Source organism: Meles meles, chromosome Y, assembly GCF_922984935.1.
Source record: "Meles meles chromosome Y, mMelMel3.1 paternal haplotype, whole genome shotgun sequence".
NCBI classification, from domain to species: domain Eukaryota; kingdom Metazoa; phylum Chordata; class Mammalia; order Carnivora; family Mustelidae; genus Meles; species Meles meles.
Window position 1 is genome coordinate 6684035 of NC_060088.1, and position 26687 is coordinate 6710721.

Consider the following 26687-nt stretch of genomic DNA (forward strand, 5'->3'; position numbering starts at 1 on the left):
CACATGAAGAATACCATGGTCATTAGTAGAAGCAAGGGAAACGGAAGAAGAAGAGGTCAGAAAGGGAGACAAACTAGGAAGACTCAGGACTCTGGGAATCAAGCTGAGGTTTACAGAAGGATGAGACATGCCAGGAATGAGGGAAGTGGTTAATGGGTATGGAGGAGGTGTGGGATAGATGATGATGAGCTCTGGGTGGTATATGCAACTAAAGAATCAGGGAACACTATGTCAATAATGTATGATGGATGAAAGGTTAGCTTCCCGAACATAAGAAAAAATATTGAAAAGAAAGAAAAACAGGCCGTTTCACATGTAGATGAAGAAAGAAAGAATTATAGTTTTATAATATTACTGATTAAAATGGTATGCAATTGGTTTCCCGTAAGGTCCTTATCTGAATTGGGTCTTGGACATTGTAAATTAGAGTCTTCCCTCTTTCTATATATCGGGAATAGATGAGAAGATCCGACATTGCCTTAATTAAATGTCTCGAAGTGTGGACCAGGAAAATGATTTGAACCTGGCTTTTTTTTTGTTTTGGGAGGTGTTTGAGGACTGCTTCAAACGCTTTTGTCATTACCTGAGATTTCAGATGTGTGTGTTCATGACCTAGTCTTTGTAGTGGCTATGTGTCTTGGAATTTATCCTTTTCTCTCAGGTATTGAATTTGCTGGCATACTTGTGTGTAGGGGTCTTTTAGGTTAGGATGTTTAGGAGAGTTTAGTCCTGAATGCTTTAATTAATTCTTGATAGGTAACGAGTTAACCTTTCAGGTTGGGTCAGTTTTGAAATTTGATTCTCTGTGCTTTTTTCCTTTATGGTATTTTCTCTGAGGTTTGCTTCCATGAGGGCTCTTCCTCACTTGCTCCCTAACTTCTGTGGGACTATTTTAAGTGTGTGTGTTTGTGTGTCTGTGGGAGTGTGTTTCACAAAATGCTTAGAATGATATCTTAAGAGATATAAAACCGCTGTTTTTTGAATCACAATTCATATCCAAAAACTTTGGAAACACACTTTACATCCTGTTTGGCCACATTTCCCATAATGAATGTCCAATTTAATCCTCTTTTAGAAACACAGGTTCTGACTAACCTGCCTTGGAACAAACACCAAATTCTGTGTGCTCAGTTAGAGTCTCATTTTATGTCCCTTTTTTCTTGCTTTTTCACATATTTTTTCACTTCCATTAGTGAGTGAAACCGTATGTTATTTGTCTTTCTGTGACTGACAGATTTACGTAGCCCAATGAATGCTCTTCAGCTTTCTACCACATGTGGCAAGTGGCAAGAATTCCTTCTTGCTTATGGATGGGTAAGATTCTGTGGTACATTTGGAGGTCAGGGAGATGGTAGAAGTGTCTGGAAGCTCCAGGCTTGTCTTCAGTCATAAGCACAACAGGAAGATGACCACATCAATGTAAACATGGTGTAAATGGACCTGAAACCTAGAAATCACACTCCACAGATAGAGATGAAGCCACAGAGGCCATGGGAGAAGAGTGTAGACATGGCTTAGGGGAGAAGTGGGTGGTTTGTGCTTCAGAGGGAGGGAACCACGGCCAAAGACCATGGCCCAGGATTGAGGGGCACACTGGGAAGCCACAAGTTGAATGTTGACCCAGAGCTGTTGATGGAGAAAAGGAGAGGGTCTGAATGGTACGAAATCTTGCAACCAGTCTTGTGGCTCGGGGATTTCTTCTCAGAAGGCTTGGAATACATAGACTCCAAAGAACACTTTGTTTCTCCTGGAGAGGCCTTCAGCAACCGACCAGGTGCAGACAGGCTGGAAACCACGATCAGAGACAATAACATAGTGGACATAGTGGAATGATTATTGTTTCTTCATGTGCCTCTGTGATAGGCAGTGTTCATAGAGATGGTTCTATGGGTCTCTCCCAACCTCAGCATAAAGACCGTGCTACTGGCCACTGATAGGACTGTGACGACATTATCTGCCTAACTTGCCTACTCGATATGCCAATCCTGGAACAATATTGGGTTATCAGGCCACGTTTTTAGTCCCAGGAGAACAGACCATCCTGTAGGGGACTGGAAGAAAATCCTGAGTATATCCTTTCTCCTGACCACAGCATTCAGTGGGCCTTAGTTCAGTAGAGTCGGTTGAAAGGCTCCTTTCATAGGCATAGCAGAACCCACCAAGCTAAACCTCACCATATTCGGTCCAGACACCAAACACTCTCAATGGGAGGCAACGAGAGCCTCTGCAGAGGACTGGCCCAGAGGAGCATGGAGAGCCACAACACAACCTAAGAGGACATGCCCCACACATCCAAGGCTCCCTCAAAGACCATTCCTTGGGCACTCCATGAGCTCCTCTTCCTAAAGAATTTACCCTCAGGGTAGAAAACAGAATGCACTTTTCGAATCCACAGAAGAAGACAGACCCTAGAACGAATGCAATGATGGAAGAAGCAATTGATGCTGAGGCAAAAAACAAGAAATGATCATAGCCACGGAATCGAAGTGAAACCTATATATGCAGCAGGCAGCATACTCACTTTGCATCAGCAAAGCGTGGAAGGCATCAGCGAATCTCATTCCTCAGAGAAAAAGGTGATAAAAATATAAAATTAAGAGGCCCTGATGAAAAGTTTTGTTAGCAGACTGGATGCAAAGTCCAGGAAGCTGGCAGAAACAGAGGATCCAATGAGTTATCTGGAAGACAAGTACTGGAAAAAAAGGAAGTGAAGCAAAAGAGAGAAGGAATAATGATGGAATATGACAATGGACAATGGACTTGGCTCTTAGCTCCCTTGTTTGTTCTCCTCTTCTTCATCTTCATGCATCTCCCCATGAGCATGGAGCAACCACTGTCTGTCCTGCTCCAATGGCCCATTGTTCTCCCATTTTCCTCCTCACCTGGCTCAATTAGAAAATGCCCATCTTCTGAAACAGACACTGCTTGTTTATCGCATGAAAACTTTTGGGGAATGCTAAATGGGAAGGTAAAGGCAGGCTTGTACTGCAACATCTCCATAAGTTCCACAGGGGGAAGCTGCACCACCTTGTGGGAATGCTCAGGGATCATATGCTGTTGAATCCTCTTCAATGCATCCATTTGTAGATACACGTTGTCTTCCTGAAATTGTCATGATATCCTTGGCGATTGTGTCACTTGTGCAATGATTCTCTTCCAACCTGCTCCGAGCTTGCTTCGGTGGGCTCCAAACCGATGAGTCCATCCTGGGCCTATGATTCTAGGGTGGAGGGTCTGCTTTTGGTGTTTGATCAGCTTGGAAGATGGGTGACCTTCTTGGCCCGATTTCTAGAAATGCAAGAGAAACTCCTGACCTCACTCTTGAAGACTCCAGACATGTCTTTGGCATGGTTGTGGGTGTTCATTGGAGCTTTCCTTGGGTGGCACATTACCTGGTCAGAAGTGTCCTGATAGTTTGGGAGGACCATGGACATGTGCGGGGCATGGAGTTCCTCACCAGAGTCTTGGTTGTAGTCCTGACTCTTCTTGACCTTTTGTAGGAAGATGGAATTGTGCATTCTTGCCCTCCTCAGGAGTCCAGAGGGCTGGTGGTGACAGTCACGGCCAAAGACTACAATTTCGGCCATGGAGAAGGTGATACCGACTCATTTTGCAAAATGTCTTGGTGAAATACCCAGGCATCTCCAGCGACTTGGGAGGCTGACACAAGACTCCTGGATGACACATGATGACTCAAGTCTGGAGAGTGATTAGGCATGGTTTGGGGAGTAGTGGTTGATAAGAACTCAAAGCTTTGTGACGTCATAGAAGCTGACTTCACTGAAACAGCCGTACCTCTCTCATGACCTATGAGTCCTCTGGCTTTAGGTGGGAAGCCCTGGGAAGGACCAAAAAATAGGCCTGTTTGCCTGCTCATGAACTCAGGTGGTCTTTTTTGTTTCTTTCCCACTTCCCCTTTCTATACAAGGGGAAAAGAAAATGACATTCTGTATACCAATCTTGAGGCCAACATTTCTCCAGGGAGAGCATGGTGTTCCTATTTCCACTGCAATTTCTAGTGATCTCAATCAAAGGAAGGCCCTTTTGGGTACATGAGCTGTCTGGGATGTTTGACTTCCTATGGGTGACAGTGTCCTTTCTTAGCTTCTTTTCCCGAATCGTCAATGGTGTAGGGTGTGCCTTTGGTGCTTGGTCAGCTTGGAAGATTAAGGAAGGAATAAGTGAAGGAGAGTCACATTTCCAGGAAAAGTGCTATGGCATGGGTGCATTGTGCTGTCTGTGTCCTGTTCTAATGATCTGAATCTCCAATCCTAAGGGATCAGGGCTCTGTCTACCAGACTTTATCTTATACACCTTTGCAAATGCTTCAAGGAGAGTGACATTCTGCATGATAGCTACCCCTGAAGGAAGAGCCCTGGACATCCCTCCTTGTCATCATTAGTTAACACTACATGCAGTGGTCATGGGGAGAGTCACCTTGAGCAACTTTCTTTACTCAGAGGAAAATGAACAGCTTCCATCGATGGCCTGCCATACTCATTAGAGCAGAACTGCGGAAGGAGCTGAGATGCCCCTGCAAAGTCTATTGGATAAAGAAGGTGTGGTCCATCCAGGCAACAGAGAATTCCTCTGACATCAGGGAGGATGAAGCCCTGATAATCGTCTTGACATGACTGACACAGTACTGCATTATTCTAAATGAAAAAGGCAACCAGACCAAGGGAGATATCATATGATTTCACTCATAAGTGGCACAAGAGGAAAACCATGGACATTAGTGTATGCAAGGGAAAACTGAAGGAGAAGTCTGAAAGGGGGACAAACCAGGAGAGACTCAGGACTCTGGTAACTAAGCTGAGGGTGAGAAAAGGATAAGGCATGCTGTGAATGAAGGAACTGATTAATGGGTATGGATGACGTGTGGCATATATCATGATAAGCTCTCAATGGTATGTACAACTAACGAATCAGGGAACACTATTCATAAACCTATGACTCATGAAAGGCTGGCTTCCAGAACATAAGAAAAAGTATTGAAAAGAAAGAAAAACAGGCTGTTTCACATGTAGATGAAGAAAGAAAGAGGAAAGAAATGAATTATAGTTTTATTATCTCACTGATTAAAATGGCATACAGTTTGTTTCCTATAAGGTTCTTATCTGAATTGTGTCTTTGGACATTGTCAATTAGAGACTTCCCTCTTCCTACATTTCAGGCATAGAGGAGAAGACCCGACAATGCCTTCTTATATGTCTAAAAGTGTGGACAAGGAAATTGATTTGAACCTGACTTTTTCAGTTTTGGGAGGTGTTGAGGACTGCTTCAAATGCTTTCTTCATTACCTGAATGTCAGATTTGTATGTTCCATGACCCAGACTTGGTAGTGGATATGTGTCTTTGTATTTATCCTTTTCTCTCAGGTATTGAATTTGTTGAATGTTGACCCATAGATGTTGGTGGGAAAAGGAGAGGGTCTGAATGGCACGAGTTCTTGCAAACAAAGGGTCTTGAGGCTTGGGGATTTCAGATCCGCGGACTTGGCAGACATAGACTCCAGAGAACACTGTGTTTCCCCTGGAGAGGACACAAGCAACCAACCAGATGCAGACAGGCTGGAAACCATGATCACAAACAATAACTGTTGACACAGTGCCATGATTATTATTTCTTTGTGTGCATCCGTGATAGGCAGGGTGCATGGAAAGGCCTCGATGGGGCTCTCCCACCGCCAGCATAATGACCGAGCTGCTGGCCACAGACAAGATGGTGAGGACATTAGCTGCCTAACATTAGCTGATTAACTCCAAGCCCCAATCCTAAACAATGTTGGGATGCCTTCCTCAGGCCACGTTGCTTAGTCCCAGGAGAAGAGACCATCCTGTATGGGACAAGAAGAAAGCCCTGAGCATATACTTTCTCCTGACCATAGCATTCAGCAGGCCTTAGTTCTGTAGAGTGGGTTGAAAGGCTCCTTTCACAGACACACCAGAGCCCATCAAGCTAAATGACACCATATTCGGTCCAGACACCAAACACTCCAAAAGGCATGCAATGAGAGCCTCTGCAGAATACTGGTGCAAAGGAGAGTGGACAGCCACAAAACAACCTCAGAAGGCATGCCACACACTCCCGAGGCTCCCTCAAGGGGTATCCCTTGGGCACTCCATGATCTCCTCTTCCTAAAGAATTTACCCTCAGGGTAGAAAACAGAATGCACTTTTCAAATACAGAGAAGATGACAGACACCTAGAAAGGATGCAAGGATGGAAGAAGTAATTGATGCTGAGGCAAAAGAACAAGAAATGATCGTGGCCACACAATCGAAGTGAAACCTGTATATGTCACATGCCCAACGGAGGATTTAAGGTAGCAACCAGGATACTCATTCTCATCAGAAAAGCGTAGAAGGCAACAGGGAGTCTCTTATCACAGGGATAAAGGTGATGAAAAAAAATAAATTTAAGAGGCTCTGATGAAATTTTTGTTTGCACTGCATGCAACGTCCAGGAAGTTGGCAGAACCAGAGGATCCAATGAGTGACCTGGAAGATAAGTACTGGAAAAAAGGAAGCAAAGCAAAGGAGAGAAGGAAGAATAATGGAACATGACAATGGACTTAGGGAAATCCTTGACGGCAATGAACGTCAATGGGTGCTTATTTTAAGAAAGCTAGAAGAGAGAGAAAAAGAGGGCCCAACATTTCTTTGAGAAATCAGAGCTGAAAACGTACCTCCTCCTGGGGCAGAAACAGATATCCAGGAACAGATGACTCCCAGCACCATCCAGAGAAGCAGAGCAAAATGAAACATAGTGTCAGTCACCCTGAAAAGTTAGCAATGGAGGAATTCTCTTCACCCAAATATGCTTGGGCAAAGAGTGTTTCTGTATGCAACTTCCTGACTTCAAGATGACCAGCTATGCCAGCTCTAGCAGCATTTTGTGTAGAGCAAGCCACATGAGCCCAAGCCAAAATCCGTATCTGCTGCGTTTCTGAACAATGACAGAGCAGGAGTTCTTGTCTAGAACAATGAGTTGTTAAGAAGACAAGGATTGTTTTCAGGGGTGTCTCCATCAGTTCAGAGGTGGCCCTAAGCTCAGCTCCTGATGCCAGGCTCATTGGATCGTCTCCCACCACAGGTTCCCTGCTCAGAGGCAAGTCTGCTTTTCCCTCTCCAGCTCCCTCACTGATTAGGATCTCGGTGTCTCTCTCATTCAAATACATGCCTGCACATCATTAAAAAACAATAAGAGCAACAACAACAACAAACAGTTTATAAGGGTTGACTGGGTCCAGAGGATGGATTATTGAATTTGGATTTATGTCCCTATGGAATGCAGCCAGGTCCAGAGAAACTCCCAGCATCCTAAAATGACAGACCTTGGCTCTGAGCTCCCTTGTTGGTTCTCCTGTTCTTTGTCTTCCTGCATCTCCCCACCAACATGGAGCAGCCGCTGTCTGTCCCACTGCAATGTCTCATTGTTCTCCCATTTTTCCTCCTCAACTTGTTCCATTACAACATGCCCATCTTCCGCCTCAGGCGCTGTTTGTTTATCCCATGAAAACCTTTGGGGAATGTTAAATGCGAGGGTTAAGGCAGGCTTGTGCTGCAACTTTTCCATTCAGTTCCACAGAGGGAAACTCACCACCCTTGGGGAATCCTTAGGGATCTTAGGCCTTTTGCATTCTTTTGTAGATAAATGTTGTCTTCCTGAAACTGGCATAAAAGCCTTTGCAATGGCTTCACTTGCACAATGGATCTCTTCTAACCTTTGAGCTTGCTCCTGTGGGCTCCAAGCTGATGAGTCCATCCTGGGCCTAAGGTTCTAGGGTGTAACATCTGCCTTTGGTGCTTGATCGGCTTGGAAGTAGGGAGACTTTCTTGGCCTGATTTCTGGAGATGAGAGAGGAACTTGTGTCCTCGCGGTTGAAGACTCCAGACATGTCTTTGGCATGGTTGGGGTGTTCACTGTGGCTTTCCTTGGGTCGCCCTTTTACTGGTCAGAAGAGTCCTGACTGTGTGGGAGGACCATGGATATGTGCGAGGCATGGAGTTCCTCGTTAGAGGCTTGGTTGTAGTCCTGACTCTTTCTTGACCTTTCATGGGAAGATGGAATTGTGTATACTTGCCCTTCTCAGGAGTCCAGAGGGCTGGTGGTGACAGTCATGGCCAAAGACTATAAATTCCGCCATGGTGAAGGTGACCCAGACTCGCTTTGCAAACTGTCTTGGTGAAATACTCAGGCGGCTCCAGTGGTTTGGGAGGGCTTTGGATCCTCCTAGCTGACCCATGACTACTCCATCCAGGTGGAGTGATTAGGTGTGGTTTTGGGTGGAGTGGTTGCAGGGACCTCAAAGCTTTGTGACGTCACAGAAGCTGACTTCACTGAAACAGCCATCCCTCTCTCATGACCTATGAATTCTCTGGCTTTAGGTCGGAATCCCTATGAAGGACCAAAAAAGAGCCCTGTTTGCCTGGTCATGAACTCAGGTGGTCTTTTCTGTTTCTTTCCCACTTCCCTTTTTTATACAAAGAGAAAAGACATGATGTTTGGTATACGAACCTTGAGGCCACATTTCTTCAAGGTGACCATGGTGTTCCTATTTCATCTGCAATTTCTAGAGATCTCAATTAACAAGGAGGCCTCTTGGGTATCATGAGTTGTCTGGGATGTTTTACATCCTATGGGTGAAAGCGTACTTTCTTAGCCTCTTTTCCTGATGTGTTCTAGGGTGAAAGGTCTGCCTTTGGTGCTTCATCACCCTGGAAGATTAAGAATGAATAAAGGAAGGAGAGTCACATTTCCAGGAAAAGTGCTAGGGCATGGATGCATTGTGCTATCCGTGTCCTCATCTCCTAGTTTTCTGAAACTCAAATCCTAAGGGATGTGGGCTCTGTCTACCTGACATTATGACATTACCTTAAACACCTTTGCAAAGGCTTCAAGGAGAGTGACATTCTGCATGATAGCTACACTGGAGAAAGAGCCCTGGACAGAACTCCTTGTCATCATTAGGTAACACTACATGTCGGTGTCATGGGGACAGCCATGTTGAGCAACTCTCTTTATTCAGAGGAAAATGAACAGCCTCCATCAATGGCCTGCCATACCCACTTGAGCAGAACTGCAGAAGGAGCCAAGATGCCCCTCCAAATGCTACTGGATAAAGAAGGTTTGGTCCATCCAGGCAACAGAGAATTCCTCTGCCATCCAGGAGGATGAAGCCCCAATAATTGCCTTAACATGACTGACACAGTACTGCATTATTATAAATGAAAAAGGCAGCCAGACTAAGCGAGATATCATATGATTTCACTCATAAGTGGCACAAGAGGAAAACCATGGACATTAGTATATGCAAGGGAAAACAGAAGGAGAAGAAGTCTGAAAGTGGGACAAACCAGGAGAGACTCAGGACTCTGAGAACCAAGCTGAGGGTGACAGAAGGGTGAGACATGCTGGGAATGAGGGAACTGGTTAATGGGTATGGAGGATGTGTGGCATATATCATGATGAGCGCTCAGTGCTATGTGCAATTAACGAATCAGGGAACACTATGTCAAATACATATGATGATGAAAGGCTGGCTTCCAGAACATAAGAAAAAACACTGAAAAAGAAAAATAGGCCATTTCACATGTAGATGAAGAAAGAAGGAGGAAAGAAAAGAATAATAGTTTTATTATCTTACTGATTATAATGGTATGCAATTGGTTTCCTATAAGGTCCTTACCTGAATTGCATCTCTGGACATTGAAAATTAGAGTCTTCCTTCTTCCTATATTTCAGGAATAGATGAGAAGACCCGACATTGTCTTCATTAACTGTCTCAAAGTGTGGACCAGGAAATTGATTTGAACCTGACATTTTGGGTGTTGGGATGTGTTTGCAGACTGCTTTAGACACCTTTGTCATTAGCTGAGATGTCAGATTTGTGTGTTTCATGACCTAGTCTTGGTAGTGGATATGTGTCTTGGAATTTATTCTTTTCTCTCATGTATTGGATTTCTGGCATATCTGTGTGTATGGGTCTTTTAGGTTAGGCTGTTTAGGAGAGTTTAGTCCTGAATGCTTTAATTAATTCTTGATAGGTAGGGAGTTAACTTTTCCAGTTTGGCCGGTTTCTGACTTGATTGCAATGAATGTAATGGGTGCTTATTGTAGGAGACCTAGGATAGAGTGAAAAAAGAGGGCCCAAAATTTCTTTGATAAATCAGAGCTGAAAACATTGCTCATCTGGGGGAAGAAATGGAGATCCAGATTCTGAGGCACAGAGGACTCTCACCAGCATGCACAGAAGCCGACCAGCACAAGACATGGTGTCATTCACCCTGAAAAAGCTAGCAATGGGTGAATTCAGTTCACCCAAATATGCTTGGGAGAAGAGTGTTTCTAAAGCCAAGTCCCTGACTTCAAGGCTAACAGCTATGCCAGCTCTAGCAGCACATTGGGTAGAGCAAGCCACAGCAGCCCAAGCCAAAATCTGTATCCCCTGCATTTCTGAAAAATGACAGAGCAGGATTTCTTGTCTAGATCAATGAGGTGTTAAGAAGAAAAAGTGTGTGTCCCGGGATGTCTCCATCAGTTCAGAGTCTGCCTTCAGCTCAGCTCCTGCTTCCGGGATCATTGGATCATCTCCCACTTCAGGTTCCCTGTTCAAATGCAAGTGTGCTTCTCCCCCTCCAGCTCCCTTCCTGATTAGGATCTCTCTGTCTCTCTCTGTCAAATACATGCATGCACATCGCTGAAAAACAACAACAACGACAAGAACAACAACAAGAAACAGTTGATAAGGATTGACCAGGGCCAGAGGATGGTTTATTGAATTTGGACGTATGTCTCTATGGAATGCAGCCAGGTCAGCACCTTCCATCATCCTAAAATGCAAGACCTTGGCTCTGAGCTCCCTTGTTTGTTATCCTCTTCATCGTCTTCCTGCATCACCCACCAACACGGAGCATGCGCTGTCTGTCCCGCTGCCATGGCCCATTGCTCTCCCATTTTTCCTCCTCAACTTGCTCCATTAGAACATGCCCATCTTCTGCAGCACACAGTGTTTGTTTATCCCATGAAAACCTTTGGGGAATGGGAATGGGAGGGTTAAGACAGGCTTGTGCTGCAATATCTCCTTGCAGTTCACAGAGGGAAGCTGCATTACCCTGAGGGAATTCCCAGGGATCTTAAGCCATTGAATCCTCTTCAATGCATGTTTTGGTAGATACACGTTTTTTTCTTGAAACTGGCATGAAAACCTTTCCGATGGCTTCACTTGGGGATTGGGTCTCTTCCAACATGCTCCTTGTTTGCTCCTGTTGGCTCCAAACCGATGAGTCTGTCCTGGGCCTAAGGTTCTTGGGTGTAGCATCTGCATTTGTTGCTTAGTCTGCTTGGAGTAGGGAAGGTCTTCTTAGCACGATTTCTGTAGATGCTAGAGGAACTCATGTCCTCGCTGTTGAAGACTCCAGACTTAACTTTGTCATGGTTGCGGCTGTTCACTATGAGCTTTCCTTGGGTGGCCCTTTTCCTTGTCAGAAGTATCGTGATTGGGTTGGAGTACCATGCACTTGCACGGGGCATGGAGTTCCTCGTGTGAGGCTTGGTGGTAGTCCTGACTCTTTCTTGACCTTATGTGGGTGTGAATTGTGGATTCTTGCCCTTCCTAGGAGTCCAGAGGGATGGTGGTGAAAGTCACGGCCAAAGACTTCAAAGACTCCACGCCCATGGAGAAGGTGACCCAGACTCGCTTCACAAACTGTGCTGGTGAATAAGCCAGGTGGTTCAGTGGTGTGGGAGGGCATTGGACCCTCCTGGCTGACCCATGACTATTCCAGCCAGGTGGATTGTTTGGGAGGAGTGGTTGCTAGGACCTCAAAGTTTTGTGCTGTCACATAAGCTGATTTCACTGAAGCAGCTATCCCTTTCTCATGATCTGTGAGTCCTATGGCTTTAGGTAGGAAGCCTTGGGAAGGAAAGAAAAAGAGTCATGTTAGTCTGATCATGAACTCATGTGGTCTTTCTGTTTCTTTCCCACTTCCCCTTTCTATACAAAGAGAAAAGAAATGACTTTAGGTATACCATCCTTGAGGACATCATTTATCCAGAGAGAGAAAGGTCTGGCTATTTCCACTGAAATTTCTAGAGATCTCAATGTACAGGGAGGCCTCTTGTGTATGATTAGCCTTTCTTAGCTTCTCCCAATGGGTTCTAAGTGTACTGTCTGCCTTTGGTGCTTGGTCAGCTGGGAAGAGAAGGGAAGGAATAAGGGAAGGAAAGTCACATTTCCAGGAAAAGTGCTAGGGCATGAATGCATTGTGCTGTCCATGTCATCTCCTAATGTTCTGAAACACCAGTCCTAAGGGACGAGAGCTCTGTCTACCCGAGTTTACCTTAAACGCCTTTGCAAAGGCTTCTAGGAGAGTGACATTCTGTAGGAGAGCTACCCCTGAAGGAAGAGCCCTGGACAGCACTCCTAGTCATCATTAGTTAACGCTACATGCTGTGGTCATGGTGAGAACATGTTGATCATCTCTCTTTATTCAGAGGAAAATGAACTTCCTCCTTGAATGTCCTGCCAAGCCCACTCTAGTAGAACAGTGGAAGGAGTTGAGATGCCCTTCCAAAGGCTACTGGATAAAGAAGGTGTGGTCTATCCAGGCAACAGAGTGTGTGTCCACCATCGGGGAGGATGAGGCCCCGATACTCGCCTTGACATGAGTGACACAGGACTTGGTTATTCTCAATGAAAAAGGCAAGCAAACCAAGGGAAATATCATATGGCTTCACTCATATATGGCCCATGAGGAATACCATGGTCATTAGTAGAAGCAAGGGAAAACGGAAGGAAAAGACATCTGAAAGGGAGACAAACCATGAGAGATCCATGATTCTGGGAACCAGGTTAGGATTACAGAAGGATGAGATATACCAGGAATGAGTGATGTGCTTAATGGGTATGGAGGTGGTGTTGCATATATGATGATGAGCACTCGGTGGTATATGCATATAAAGAATCAGGGAACACTATGTCAAAAATGTCTGATGGATGAAAGTCTGGCTTCACGAACATAAGGAAAAATATTGAAAAGAAAGAAAAACAGGCCGCTTCACATGTAGTTGAAGAAGGAACAAGGAAAGAAATGAATTATAGTTTTATTACATTACTGATTATAATCGTTTGTGATTTGCTTCCTATAATGTCCTTATCTAAATTGGGTTTTTGGACTGTTAAATTAGAGTCTCCCTCTTCCTACATTTCAGGAATAGATGAGAAGAAACGACACTGCCTTCATTAAAAGTCTAGAAGTGTGGATGTGGATATTGATTTGAACCTGACCTTTTGGGTGTTGGGAGGTGTTTGCGGACTGCTTAAATGCTTTCGTCATTACCTTTGACATCAGCATTGTATGTTTCATGACATAGTCTTGGTAGTGGATATGTGTCTTGGCATTTATCCTTTCTCTCAGGTATTGCATTTCTGACATATCTGTGTGTAGAGGTCTTTTAGGTTAGTTTGTTTCGGAGAGTTTAGTCCTGAATGCTTTAATTAATTCTTCATAGATAAGGAGTTAACTTTTCCAATTTGGTCGGTTTCTGACTTTGATTCTCTGTGTTTTTTTTTTTCCTTTATGGTCTTTTCTGTGTGGTTTGCTTCCATGAGTGCTATTCCTCACTTGCTCCCTAACTTCTGTGGGACACGTTTCAGTTTGTGTGTGTGTGTGTGTGTGTGTGTGTGTGTGTGTGTGTTTCACATAATGCTTAGAATGATATTTTAAGAGATATGAAGCCACTGTTTTTTCAATCACAATACAATTTCAAAAGCATTGGAAACTCACGTTACATCCTGTTTAGCCATATTTCCTGCAATGAATGTCCCATTTAATCCTCTTTAGAAACAAAAATTCTCACTAAACTCCATGAAACAACCACCAAATTCTGTTGCCCACGTAGAGTCTCATTGCCTGTCCCTTTTTTCTTGCTTTTTCATATGTTTCATTACTTCCGTGAGTGAGTGAAATTTTATGTTATTTGCCTTTCTGTGACTGACAGATGGGTCACAGCCCAATGCTCTCCACCTTTCTGCTGCATGTAGCAAGTGGCAAGAATTCCTTCTTGCTTATGGCTGGATAAGAGTCTGTGATGCATTTGGAGGAGAGGGAGATGCTAGAAGTGCCTGGGAGCTCCAAGCTTGTCTTCAGCCATAAGCACAGCTTTAAGATGACCACATCAATGTAAACATGGCATAAATGAACCTGCAGCCTAGATATCACACTCCACAGAGATAAGGAGAAGTTTCAGAGACCATATGTGAAGGGTGTAGACATGGCTTAGGGTAGAAGTGGACAGTTGGTGCTTCAGAGTGCAGGGATACATGGCCAAAGACAAACCCCAAGAGAGAGGAGCACACTGGAACCCACAAGATGAATGCTGACACATAGCTGTTGATGGAGAAAAGGACAGGTTCTGAATTGCACGAGTTCTTGCAGCTAAGGTGTCTTGAGGCCCGGGGATTTCAGAGCAGCAGTCTTGCCAGATATAGACTACAGAGAACACTGTGTTTATTCTGCAGTGTACACCAGCAAGCAACTGGGTGCAGACAGCTTGTAAACGATGATCAGGGACAATACCTGTTGACACAGTGGTATGATTATTGTTTCTTGCTGTGCATTCATGATAGGCAGTGTTCTTGGAGATGCCTCGATTAGGGCCAAGTAAAGTTGGGGATCTCCCACCGCCAGCATAAAGACCAAGCTAGTGGCCACAGACAGGATGGTGAGGACATTAGCTGCCCAACCTGCAAACAACAAGTACCAAACCTGGAACACTGTTGGGACTGCCATCCTCAGGCCATGTTGCTTAGTCCCAGGAGAACAGACCCTCTGGTAGGGGACTAGATTAAAGCCCTGAGCACATCCTCTCTCCTGACCACAGCATTCAGCAGGCCTTAGTTGTTGAGTGGTTTGAAAGTCTTCTTTCACAGACACACCAGAGCCCACCAAGCTAAACCTCACTATATTTGGTCTAGACACCAAATATTCTGAACGGCAGGCAAGGAGAGCCTCTACAGAGGACTGACCCAGAGGAGAGTGTACAGCCAGAACACAACACAAGGTGCATGCCACACACACCCAAGACTCCCTCAATGGCCAGTCCTTGGGCACTCCATGAGCTCCTTTCCTAAAGAAATTGCACTTTAGGCAGAAAGCAGAATGCACATTCCGAATACAGAGAAGTAGACAGAGACCTAGAATGAATGCAAAGATGGAAGAATCAATTGATATCAAGGTAAAAGAACAAGAAATGATCATGACCATGCAATCGAAGTGAAACCTATACATGTCACATGCCCTATGGAGGATTTAAAGCAACAGCCAAGGTACTCATTCTGAATCATTAAAACTTAGAAGGCATCTGTGAGTCTCAGAACAAACCCATTAAGTTGATAAAAAAATAAAATTAAGAGGCCCTGATGAAAAGTTTTGTTAGCAGACTGGATGCAAAGTTCAGGAAGCTGGCAGAACCAGAGGATCCAATGTGTGACCTGGAAGACAAGTACTGGAAAAAAAAAACAAAAACAAGTGAAGCCAAGGAGAGAAGGATGAATGATGGAACATGACAATGGACTTAGGGAAATCCTTGACTGCAATGAATGTCAGTGTCAATGGGTGCTTATTGTTGGCTACCTAGAAGAGAGAGAAAAAAGAGGGCCAACATTTCTTTGTGAAATCAGAGTTGAAAACATCCCTCCTCTGGTGGCAGAAACAGAGATCCAGACTGATGCACAGAGGACTCCCAGCACCATCCACAGATGCAGAGCAACACAAGACTTAGTGTCATTCAACCTGCAAAAGCTAGCAATGGAGGAATTCTCTTCACCCAAATATGCTTGGGAGAAGAGAGTTTCTATAGCCAAGTCCCTGACTTCAAGGCGGCAAGCTATGCCAGCTCTAGAAGCAGGTCGAATAGAGCTAGGAACACCAGCCCACGCCAAAATACGTATCCCAAGCATTTCTGAACATTGACAGAGCAATTATTATTGTCTATAAAATGAAGTGTTGGAGGTGGAGACAAGATGGCGTGAAAGTAGGAGGAGGCGCCGTTTCAGCTTGTACCCTAAAGTGAGTTGATTACATACCAAAGAACTCTGATCACACATGAAATCAGTCTGAGATCAGAATTATGTACTTCTGGATCTCTACAAAGGCAGAAGACGCCAGAGGGCAGGTAAATCAGAGTGCGAGAGTTGTACTGATATCGGTCGATTAACAAAAGGGAGAGGGAGCCACCAGAGGTGACCATTGGAAAGTAATATTCCAATTTAAGAGTGCTCTGTCACTGGGGACCAGCATTAACTTGGAGTCTGGTTGCAAGCACTCACGAAAAGCAAAGGATTGCAAGGGGAAATTGTGGGAATAGGGGCAGTTAGGGACAGGGGCTTAAGTCCCCAGACACAGGACAGCCTCTCCTGGAGCTGAGCCAGAGAGACTGCGGCAGAGAAACCAGGGCTGAGCTGCCAGTGCGCCCGGGAATTCATGGGGTCCTGCTCCTGTGAGGGAATGGGAGCCTCGCCAGATGGCAGAATGCCATGCCATGCTAGCAGAGCCTGAGATGGGTGTGCCCCACACTCTCCCCTGGGAGAGGTGTGGACAGGTGCCAGCCCAGTGCTCTTGGATGTAGAAAGACCAGGCAATCCCATCTCGGGCTAGTGGGAAAATCTCAGTGTGCGATCACTGCTTGGAACCTCTCTGGCAGTCTGGAGCTCCCAGACAGCTGCCGCTGCTGTGGTTTTGGGTACAAGCAGGAGATCCTGCATCCACAGGGACTGTAATTCGGAACCTGCTCTTCCAGCAGCTTACAGCACCCACAGGGGTGCAGACTTAGGCTTCTATCTGAGAGGGAGGTCTGGGTGCAGTTTGCTTTCCTCTAACACTCCAAAAATCATCAAAAGCTGTCAAGGCAAGAGGGGAAAACAAAAACAAAACAAAAACAAAAAAAAAAAAAAATGAACAATCAAACATAAAAACCTCCAGAGATCGAAAGCCTGAAAAACTGGTTTCCTCAGAGTCCACTCCCTTGAGGGGGCTGGGAGGACTTAACTCAGGGAACATCATTGACTGAAAAACCATTGGCAGGCCCCTCCCCCAGAAAACCAACCAGGAATGGAAAAGAAAAAAAAAAAGACGACAAGAGAACAACCACCACTACTTTAAAGATACAACTTTTATTTTTAACTCGTTCCCACTATTCTGGTATATATATATATTTAACGATTTAACATCACAGTGAGACGTCCAGTACATCAAATTCCATTATAACCTTCTAACCTAAACTTTTTGATACACACACCCATGTTTTTCCTTTGCTTTTCTATTTTTTTATTTTTTTAAATTTTAGTTTATAAAACTAAATATAAATAAATAAACTAAAATAAATTTAGTTTATTCTTTCTAAATTTTATTTTCCAATATTCATATAGAGTTAAACTTTAAGGTAACCTCCTTTTCCCAATCAATGCTACCCCTAGAGGTAAACCAATTTTTTAATTTTATTTTTTATTTGTTTATTTACAGCATAACAGTGTTCATTGTTTTGGCATCACACCCAGTGCTCCATGCAGTACGTGCCCTCCCTATTACCCACCACCTGGTTCCTCGACCTCCCACCCTCCCCCGCCCCTTCAAAACCCTCTGGTTGTTTTTCAGAGTCCATAGTCTCTCATGGTTCATCTCCCCTTCCAGTTTCCCTCAACTCCCTCTCCTCTCCATCTCCCCATGTCCTCCATGTTCTTTGTTATGCTCCACAAATAAGTGAGACCATATGATATTTGACTCTCTCTGCTTGACTTATTTTGCTCAGCATAATTTCTTCCAGTCCCGTCCATGTTGCTACAAAAGTTGGGTATTCGTCCTTTCTGATGGAGGCATAATACTCCATTGTGTATATGGACCACATCTTCCTTATCCATTCATCCGTTGAAGGGCATCTTGGTTCTTTCCACAGTTTGGCGACCGTAGCCATTGCTGCAATAAACATTGGGGTACAGATGGCCCTTCTTTTCACTACATCTGTATCTGTGGGGTAAATACCCAGCAGTGCAATTGCAGGGTCATAGGGAAGCTCTATTCTTAATTTCTTCAGGAATCTCCACACTGTTCTCGAGACTGGCTGCACTAACTTGCATTCCCACCAACTGTGGAAGAGGGTTCCCCTTTCTCCACATCCTCTCCAACACACGTTGTTTCCTGTCTTGCTAATTTTGGCCATTCTAACTGGTGTCAGGTGGTATCTCAATGTAGTTTTAATTTGAATCTCCCTGATGGCTAGTGATGATGAACACTTTTTCATGTGTCTGATAGCCATTTGTATGTCTTCGTTGGAGAAGTGTCTGTTCATATCTTCTGCCCATTTTTTGATATGATTATCTGTGTTGTGTGTGTTGAGTTTGAGAAGTTCTTTATAGATCCTGGATATCAACCTTTTGTCTCTATTGTCATTTTCAAATATCTTCTCCCATCCCGTGGGTTGCCTTTTAGTTTTGTTGACTGTTTCCTTTGCTGTGCAGAAGCTTTTGATCTTGATGAAGTCCCAAAAGTTCATTTTCGCTTTTAGTAAACCAATTTTTAATCCAACTTTATCTTAGGAAAGTTGAGTCCTCTAACAAAGATATCAAGAACATCCATGACGAATTAAAATAACCTTCCTCGCCCAAACCGAGAATTTATAAAAACTCTCCCATTTTTTCTTCCGCCACTGTTTCTGTGTATTTGTGTTTGTCTTGATAGTAAATAAATCTTATACTTGGGGTTCTTTTTGATGAGGTTCTTCCTTTTTATGCATATACACATATATATATATATTTTTTCTCTTGTCATATACTTTTATTTTTTTTTAAATTTATTTATTTTTATTTGTTTATTTACAGCATAACAGTGTTCATTGTTTTGGCATCACACCCAGTGCTCCATGCAGTACGTGCCCTCCCTATTACCCACCACCTGGTTCCTCAACCTCCCAACCCCCCCCACCCCCGCGCCGCCCCATCATAACCCTCTAGTTGTTTTTCAGAGTCCATAGTCTCTCATGGTTCATCTCCCCTTCCAGTTTCCCTCAACTCCCTCTCCTCTCCATCTCCCCATGTCCTCCATGTTCTTTGTTATGCTCTACAAATAAGTGAGACCATATGATACTTGACTCTCTCTGCTTGACTTATTTTGCTCAGCATAATCTCTTCCAGTCCCGTCCATGTTGCTACAAAAGTTGGGTATTCGTCCTTTCTGATGGAGGCATACTACTCCATTGTGTATATGGACCACATCTTCCTTATCCATTCATCCGTTGAAGGGCATCTTGGTTCTTTCCACAGTTTGGCGACCGTAGCCATTGCTGCAATAAACATTGGGGTACAAATGGCCCTTCTTTTCACTACATCTGTATCTGTGGGGTAAATACCCAGCAGTGCAATTGCAGGGTCATAGGGAAGCTCTATTTTTAATTTCTTCAGGAATCTCCACATGTTCTCCAAAGTGGCTGCACTAACTTGCGTTCCCACCAACAGTGTAAGAGGGGTCCCCTTTCTCCATATCCTCTCCAACACACGTTGTTTCCTGTCTTGCTAATTTTGGACATTCTAACTGGTGTTAGGTGGTATCTCAATGTTGTTTTAATTTGAATCTCCCTGATGGCTAGTGATGATGAACATTTTTTCATGTGCCTGATAGCCATTTGTTTGTCTTCGTTGGAGAAGTGTCTGTTCATATCTTCCGCCCATTTTTTGATATGATTATCTGTTTTGTGTGTGTTGAGTTTGAGAAGTTCTTTATAGATCCTGGATATCAACCTTTTGTCTGTACTGTCATTTTCAAATATCTTTTCCCATTCCGTGGGTTGCCTCTTTGTTTTGTTGACTGTTTCCTTTGCTGTGCAGAAGAGTTTGATCTTGATGAAGTCCCAAAAGTTCATTTTCACTTTTGTTTCCTTGGCCTTTGGAGACATATATTGAAAAAAGTTGCTGTGGCTGATATCGAAGAGGTTACTGCCTATGTTCTCCTCTACGATTCTGATAGATTCCTGTCTCACGTTGAGGTCTTTTATCCATTTCGAGTTTATCTTTGTGAACGGTATAAGAGAATGGTCGAGTTTCATTCTTCTACATATCGCTGTCCAGTTTTCCCAGCACCATTGATTGAAGAGACTGTCTTTTTTCCATTGAATATTTTTTCCTGTTTTGTCGAAGATTATTTGACCATAGAGTTGAGGGTCCATATCTGGGCTCTCCACTCTGTTCCACTGGTCTATGTGTCTGTTTTTATGCCAGTACCACGCTGTCTTGGTGATCACAGCTTTGTAGTAAAGCTTGAAATCGGGTAACGTGATGCCGCCAGTTTTGTTTTTGTTTTTCAACATTTCCTTAGCAATTCAGGGTCTCTTCTGGCTCCATACAAATTTTAGGATTATTTGCTCCAGCTCTTTGAAAAATATTGGTGGAATTTTGATCGGAATGGCATTAAAAGTATAGATTGCTCTAGGCAGTATAGACATTTTAACAATGTTTATTCTTCCAATCCAAGAGCATGGAACAGTCTTCCATCTTTTTGTGTCTTCTTCAATTTCTTTCATGAGTGTTCTGTAGTTCCTCGAGTACAGGTCCTTTACTTCTTTGGTTAGGTTTATTCCCAGGTATCTTATGGTTCTTGGTGCTATAGTGAATGGAATCGATTCTCTAATTTCCCTTTCTGTATTTTCATTGTTGGTGTATAAGAAAGCCACTGATTTCTGTACATTGACTTTGTATCCTGCCACGTTACTGAATTGCTGTATGAGTTCTAGTAGTTTGGGGGTGGAGTCTTTGGGGTTTTCCATATAAAGAATCATGTCATCTGCGAAGAGAGAGAGTTCGACTTCTTCCTTGCCAATTTGGATACCTTTTATTTCTCTTTGTTGTCTGATTGCTGTTGCTAGAACTTCTAATACTATGTTGAACAAGAGTGGTGAGAGTGGGCATCCTTGTCGTGTTCCTGATCTCAACGGGAAGGCTGCAAGCTTTTTCCCATTGAGGATGATATTTGCTGTGGGTCTTTCATAGATAGATTTTATGAAGATCAGGAACGTTCCCTCTATCCCTATACTTTGAAGCGTTTTCATCAGGAACGGATGCTGGATTTTGTCAAATGCTTTTTCTACATCAATTGAGAGGACCATGTGGTTCTTCTCTCTTCTCTTATTGATGTGTTCTATCACACTGATTGATTTGCGAATGTTGAACCAACCTTGCAACCCAGGGATGAATCCCACCTGGTCATGGTGGATAATCTTTTTAATGTGCTGCTGGATCCTGTTTGCTAGTATCTTATTGAGAATTTTTGCATCCATATTCATCAGGGATATTGGTCTGAAATTCTCTTTTTGGTAGGGTCTTTGCCTGGTTTGGGGATCAGGGTAATGCTGGCTTCATAAAAAGAGTCTGGAAGTTTTCCTTCTGCTTCAATTTTTTGGAACAGCTTCAAGAGAATTGGTGTTATTTCTTCTGTGAAAGTTTGGAAGAATTCCCCAGGGAATCCGTCAGGTCCTGGGCTCTTGTTTTTTGGGAGGTTTTTGATCACTGCTTCAATCTCATTACTAGATATCGGTCTATTCAGGTTGTCAATTTCTTCCTGGTTCAATTTTGGGAGTTTGTAGCTTTCCAGGAATGCATCCATTTCATCTAGGTTGCTTAGCTTATTGGCATATAACTGTTGGTAATAATTTCTGATGATTGTTTCTATTTCCTTGGTGTTGGTTGTGATCTCTCCCTTTTCATTCATAATTTTATTAATTTGGGCTTTCTCTCTTTTCTTTTGGCCAATGGTTTATCGATCTTATTGATTCTTTCAAAAAACCAGCTTCTAGTTTCATTGATACGTTCTACTGTATCTCTGGTTTCTACCTCATTGATCTCTGCTCTAATCTTGATTATTTCCCTTCTTGCATGTGGAGTTGGTTTGATTTGTTGTTGATTCTCCAGTTCTTTAAGGTGTAGAGACAGCTGGTGTATTCTGGATTTTTCAATGTTTTTGAGGGAGGCTTGGATGGCTATGTATTTCCCCCTTAGAACCGCCTTTGCTGTATCCCATAGGTTTTGGACCGAGGTGTCTTCATTCTCATTGGTTTCCATGAATTGTTTAAGTTCAACTTTGATCTCCTGGTTGATCCAAGCATTCTGAAGCAAGGTGGTCTTTAGCTTCCAGGTGTTTGAGTTCCTTCTGAACTTTTCCTTGTGATTGAGCTCCAGTTTCAAAGCATTGTGATCGGAGAATATGCAGGGAATAATGTCAGTCTTTTGGTATCGGTTGAGTCCTGCTTTATGACCCAGTATGTGGTCTATTCTGGAGAAGGTTCCATGTGCACTTGAGAAGAATGAGTATTCTGTTGTTTTATGGTGGAATGTTCTGTATATGTCTGTGAGGTCCATCTGGTCCAATGTTTCATTCAATGCTCTTATTTCTTTATTGATTTTCTGCTTCAATGATCTGTCTATTTCTGAGAGAGGCATATTAAGATCTCCTACTATTATTGTATTCATATCAATATGACTCTTTATCTTGATTAATAGTTTTCTTATGTAATTGGGTGCTCCCATATTGGGGGCATAGATATTCACAATTGTTAGATCGTCTTGGCGGATAGTCCCTTTAAGAATTATGTAGTGTCCTTCTGTATCTCTGACTACAGTCTTTAGTTTAAAATCTAATTTATCTGATATGAGAATCGCTACTCCGGCCTTCTTTTGAGGCCCATTGGCATGAAAGATGCTTCTCCATCCCTTCACTTTCAGTCTGGGTGTATCCTTAGGTTCAAAATGGGTCTCTTGTAGACAACATATGGATGGGTCCTGTCGTTTTAATCAATCTGCAACCCTGTGTCGTTTTATGGGCGCATTTAGGCCATTCACATTGAGAGAGATTATTGAGAGATAGGTTTTTATTGACATCATGTGGCCTTTGAAGTCTTTCTGTCTATAGATTGTTTCTATATTTCTGTTCAATGATATTCTTAGGATTTTTTCTCTTTTATAGGACCCCCCTTAATATTTCCTGCAGTGTCGGTTTGGTGGTTGCATAGTCTTTTAAGCCTTGCCGGTCTTGGAAACTCTTTATCTCTCCTTCCATTTTAAATGTCAGTCTTGCTGGATAGAGTATTCTTGGTTGCATGTTCTTCTCATTTAGTACTCTGAATATATTTTGCCAGCCCTTCCTGGCTTTCCAGGTCTCTGTGGAAAGGTCTGACGTTATTCTAATGGGCTTTCCTCTGTATGAAAGAAGCTTCTTTGTCCTAGCTGCTTTTAAGAGGGTCTCTCTTGAAACATAATTCCCCATTTTAACGATAAGGTGCCATGAGGACTTTCGAGAATCTAAATCTTGGGAGGAAATCTTTCTGCCTCTAGTACATGAACGTTGTTTCCATTCGTGAGATTGGGAAAATTTTCATAGACAACTTCTTCCACTATATCTTCTAGACTTCTTTCTTTTTCCTCCCCTTCAGGGATTCCAATAATTCTGATGTTAGAACGTTTCATGGCATCATTTATTTCCCTGATTCTGTTTTCGTGGCTTCTGAGCTGTTTTTTCCAGGCTTCCTCCTGATCCTTTCTCTCTATCTGTTTGTCCTCCAGATCACTAATTCTATCTTCTGTCTCAGTTACCCTAGCTTTTAGAGAATTTAGATTGGATTGGAACTCATTGAGAGCATTTTGAACATCATCCCTGGTGGCTTTCAGTTCTGTCCTAATATTGTGAACATCATCCCTGGTGGCTTTCAGTTCTGCCCTAATCAATTCTGTTTGGTTATCCATGGCTTTCTCCAACCTAGCTATTGCCTGGATAATTGTTAGTCTGAATTCCTTTTCTGACATATTGTCTATGTTGATAGCCATTAGCTCTGTATTTTTCTTCTGTTGGGTATTCCTCCTCCTAGTCATTTTGGTAAGAGATGACTAAATAGATGCAGCTGGACTTATCGATTGTGGTGCAGTCAATGTGCACCCTGGAACGCTTCTGTGCAATCAGGATTCCCCACCCAAATGAGAGAAAAAAAAAAGAAAAAGAAATAGAGAAGAAGAAAGAAAAAAAAAGGGGAAAGAAAAAAGGAAAAAAAAAGAGAGAGAGAGAGATAGGAAAAAAAGGGAAGATAAAAGAGAAGGCTCAGCCCAAATGGGCCACAAGGTAAGATTTGTGGAGTATACAAAAAACAGACAGACAAAAAGAGTGATAAAAGTATATGACAAGAGAAAAAAATATGTATATATAAGCAAAAAAAAAAAAAAAAGGGAAGAATCTCATCAGAAAGAACCCCAAGTATAAGGTTTATATATTATCAGGACAAACACAAATTCACAGAAACACTGACAGAAGGAAAAATTGGGAGAATGGTTATAGATTCTCAGTGTGGGCGAGGAAGATTATTTTGATTCTTCCTGAAGGTATCTTGATGTTTTTGTTAAGGGACTCAACTTTCCTAAGTTACAGGGGGATTAGAAACTGGTTTGCCTATAGGGGTAGCATTGATTGGGGAAAGGGGATTACCTTGAAGTTTAACTCTATATGTATAGTAGAAAATAAAAATTAAAAAAGAATAAACTAGACTAAACTAAGTTAAAATTAAAAAGAATTAAAAAAATAGAAAAACAAAAGAAAAACACGGGTGTATGTATCAAAAAGTTCAGGTTAGAAGGTTATTAAAGAATTTGATGTACTGGACATCTCAGTGTGATGGTAAATAGGTTAAAAAATTGTCTGTATGTATAAAAAAAAGAACCAGAATATTGGTAAAGAGTTAAAAATAAAAGTTGTATTTATGAATTAGTGGTGATTTTCCTCTTGTAGTCTTTTTTTTTTTTCTTCCTTCCTGGTTGGTTTTCTGGGGGAGGGGCCTGCCACGTGGGTTTTCAGACAATGATGTTCCCTGAGTTAGGTCCTCCCGCTCCCCTCAAGGGGGTGAGCTCTTTTTTTTTTTCAGGAAACTGTTTTTTTCAGCCTTTTGTTCTCTGGGGGTTTTTATGTTCTTTCATCTGCTTTCTCTCGCCTTGACAGCTTTTGATGGTTTTCGGAGGTTTAGAGGAGAGCAAACTGCACCCCAACCTCCCTCTCAGAGAGAAGCCTCAGACTGTTTTGCAAAAGCTGCTGGCAGAGTTAGTTCTGAGTCACTGTCCCTGGGGATGCAGGAGCTCCTTGTTGTACCCAAAACCAGGGCAGCGGTGGCTGTCTAGGCAGCTCCAGACTGCCAGAGATGTTCGGAGCAGAGATCGCACACTGAGATTTTCCCGCTGTCCCGGGCTGGGAATGTCTGGTTTTTCCGGCTGCCAGAGCTCCAGGCTAGAGCCTATGAGCACATATCCCAAGGGAGGGTGTGGGACGCGCACGTTTCAGGATTGCCGTCTGGCCAGGCTCCCAGCCCCTCACGGGAGCCAGACCCCACTCGTTCTCGGGCGCGCTGGCGTTCAGGCGCACTTGCGGCTCAGGGACGGAGACCTGATTTCTCCACCGCACTCTCTCTGGCTCCGCACCACGGGAGGCTGTCCTGGGTCCGGGGACTTAGGTCCCTGACCCTAACCGTCCAGGTTCCCACTATTACCCCCCCGCGATCCTTTGCTGTTTGTTTTTTGAGTGCTTTCAACCAGACTCCAAGTTAATGCTGGTCCCCAGACACAGAACAGTCTCGTGTTGGGGTGTTACTTTGCGATCGGTCACCTCTGGTGGCTCCCTCCCCCTTTTGTTTATCTTCCGATATCAGTCGGACGCTCCCAGTCTGCTTTACCTGCCACTGGCGTCTTCTGCTCCTGTAGAGATCCAGACGTGTATAATTCTGATCTCAGGCTGATTTCATGGGTGGTCGGAGTTCTTTGGTAGGTAATCAGCTCACTTTAGGGTACAGGTTGAAATGGTGCCTCCTCCTACTTCCCCGCCATCTTGACTCCCCCTCTTGTCATATACTTTTATCAGTCTTTTTGTTTGTCTGTTTTTGTTTGTATACTTCATAAATCTTACCTTGGGGCCCATTTGGGCTGAGCCTTCTCTTTTTTTCTTCCCTTTTTCCCTGTCTCTCTCTCTTTCTCTCTCTTTTTTCCTTTTCTTTTCTTTTACTTAGACACCTATCCACTAGCAAGACTAGGTCATGAAACCTACAAGTCTGATGTTCTGGTAATGACAAAAGTGTTTGAAGCAGTCCTCAACACCTCCCACCTCCCCAAAATATAGGTTCAAATCAATTTCCAGGTCCACATTTCTAGACATTTAATGAAGGCAATGTCAGTTCTTCTTGTCTAGCCCGAAATATAGGAAGAGGGAAGACTAATTTTGAATGTCCAAAGACCCAACTCAGATAAGGACCTTATAGGGAACAAAATTGCATACCATTTTAATCAGTAAGATAATAAAACTGTTATTCATTTCTTTCCTCTTTCTTTTTTCATCTACATGTGAAATAGCATGTTTTTCTTTCTTTTCAATACTTTTTCTTATGTTTGGGAAGCCAGCCTTTCATCCATCATACGTTTGTGAGATAGTGTTCCCTGATTCTTTAGTCGCACATACCACTGAGCTCTCATCATCATATATGCCACACGTCCTCTATACTCGTTTACCAGTTCCCTCATTCCCGGCATGTCTCATCCTTCTGTCACCCTCAGATTGGTTCTCAGAGTCCTGAGTCTCTCCTGGTTTTTCCCACTTTCCGACTTCTTCCCCTTCTCTTTCCCCG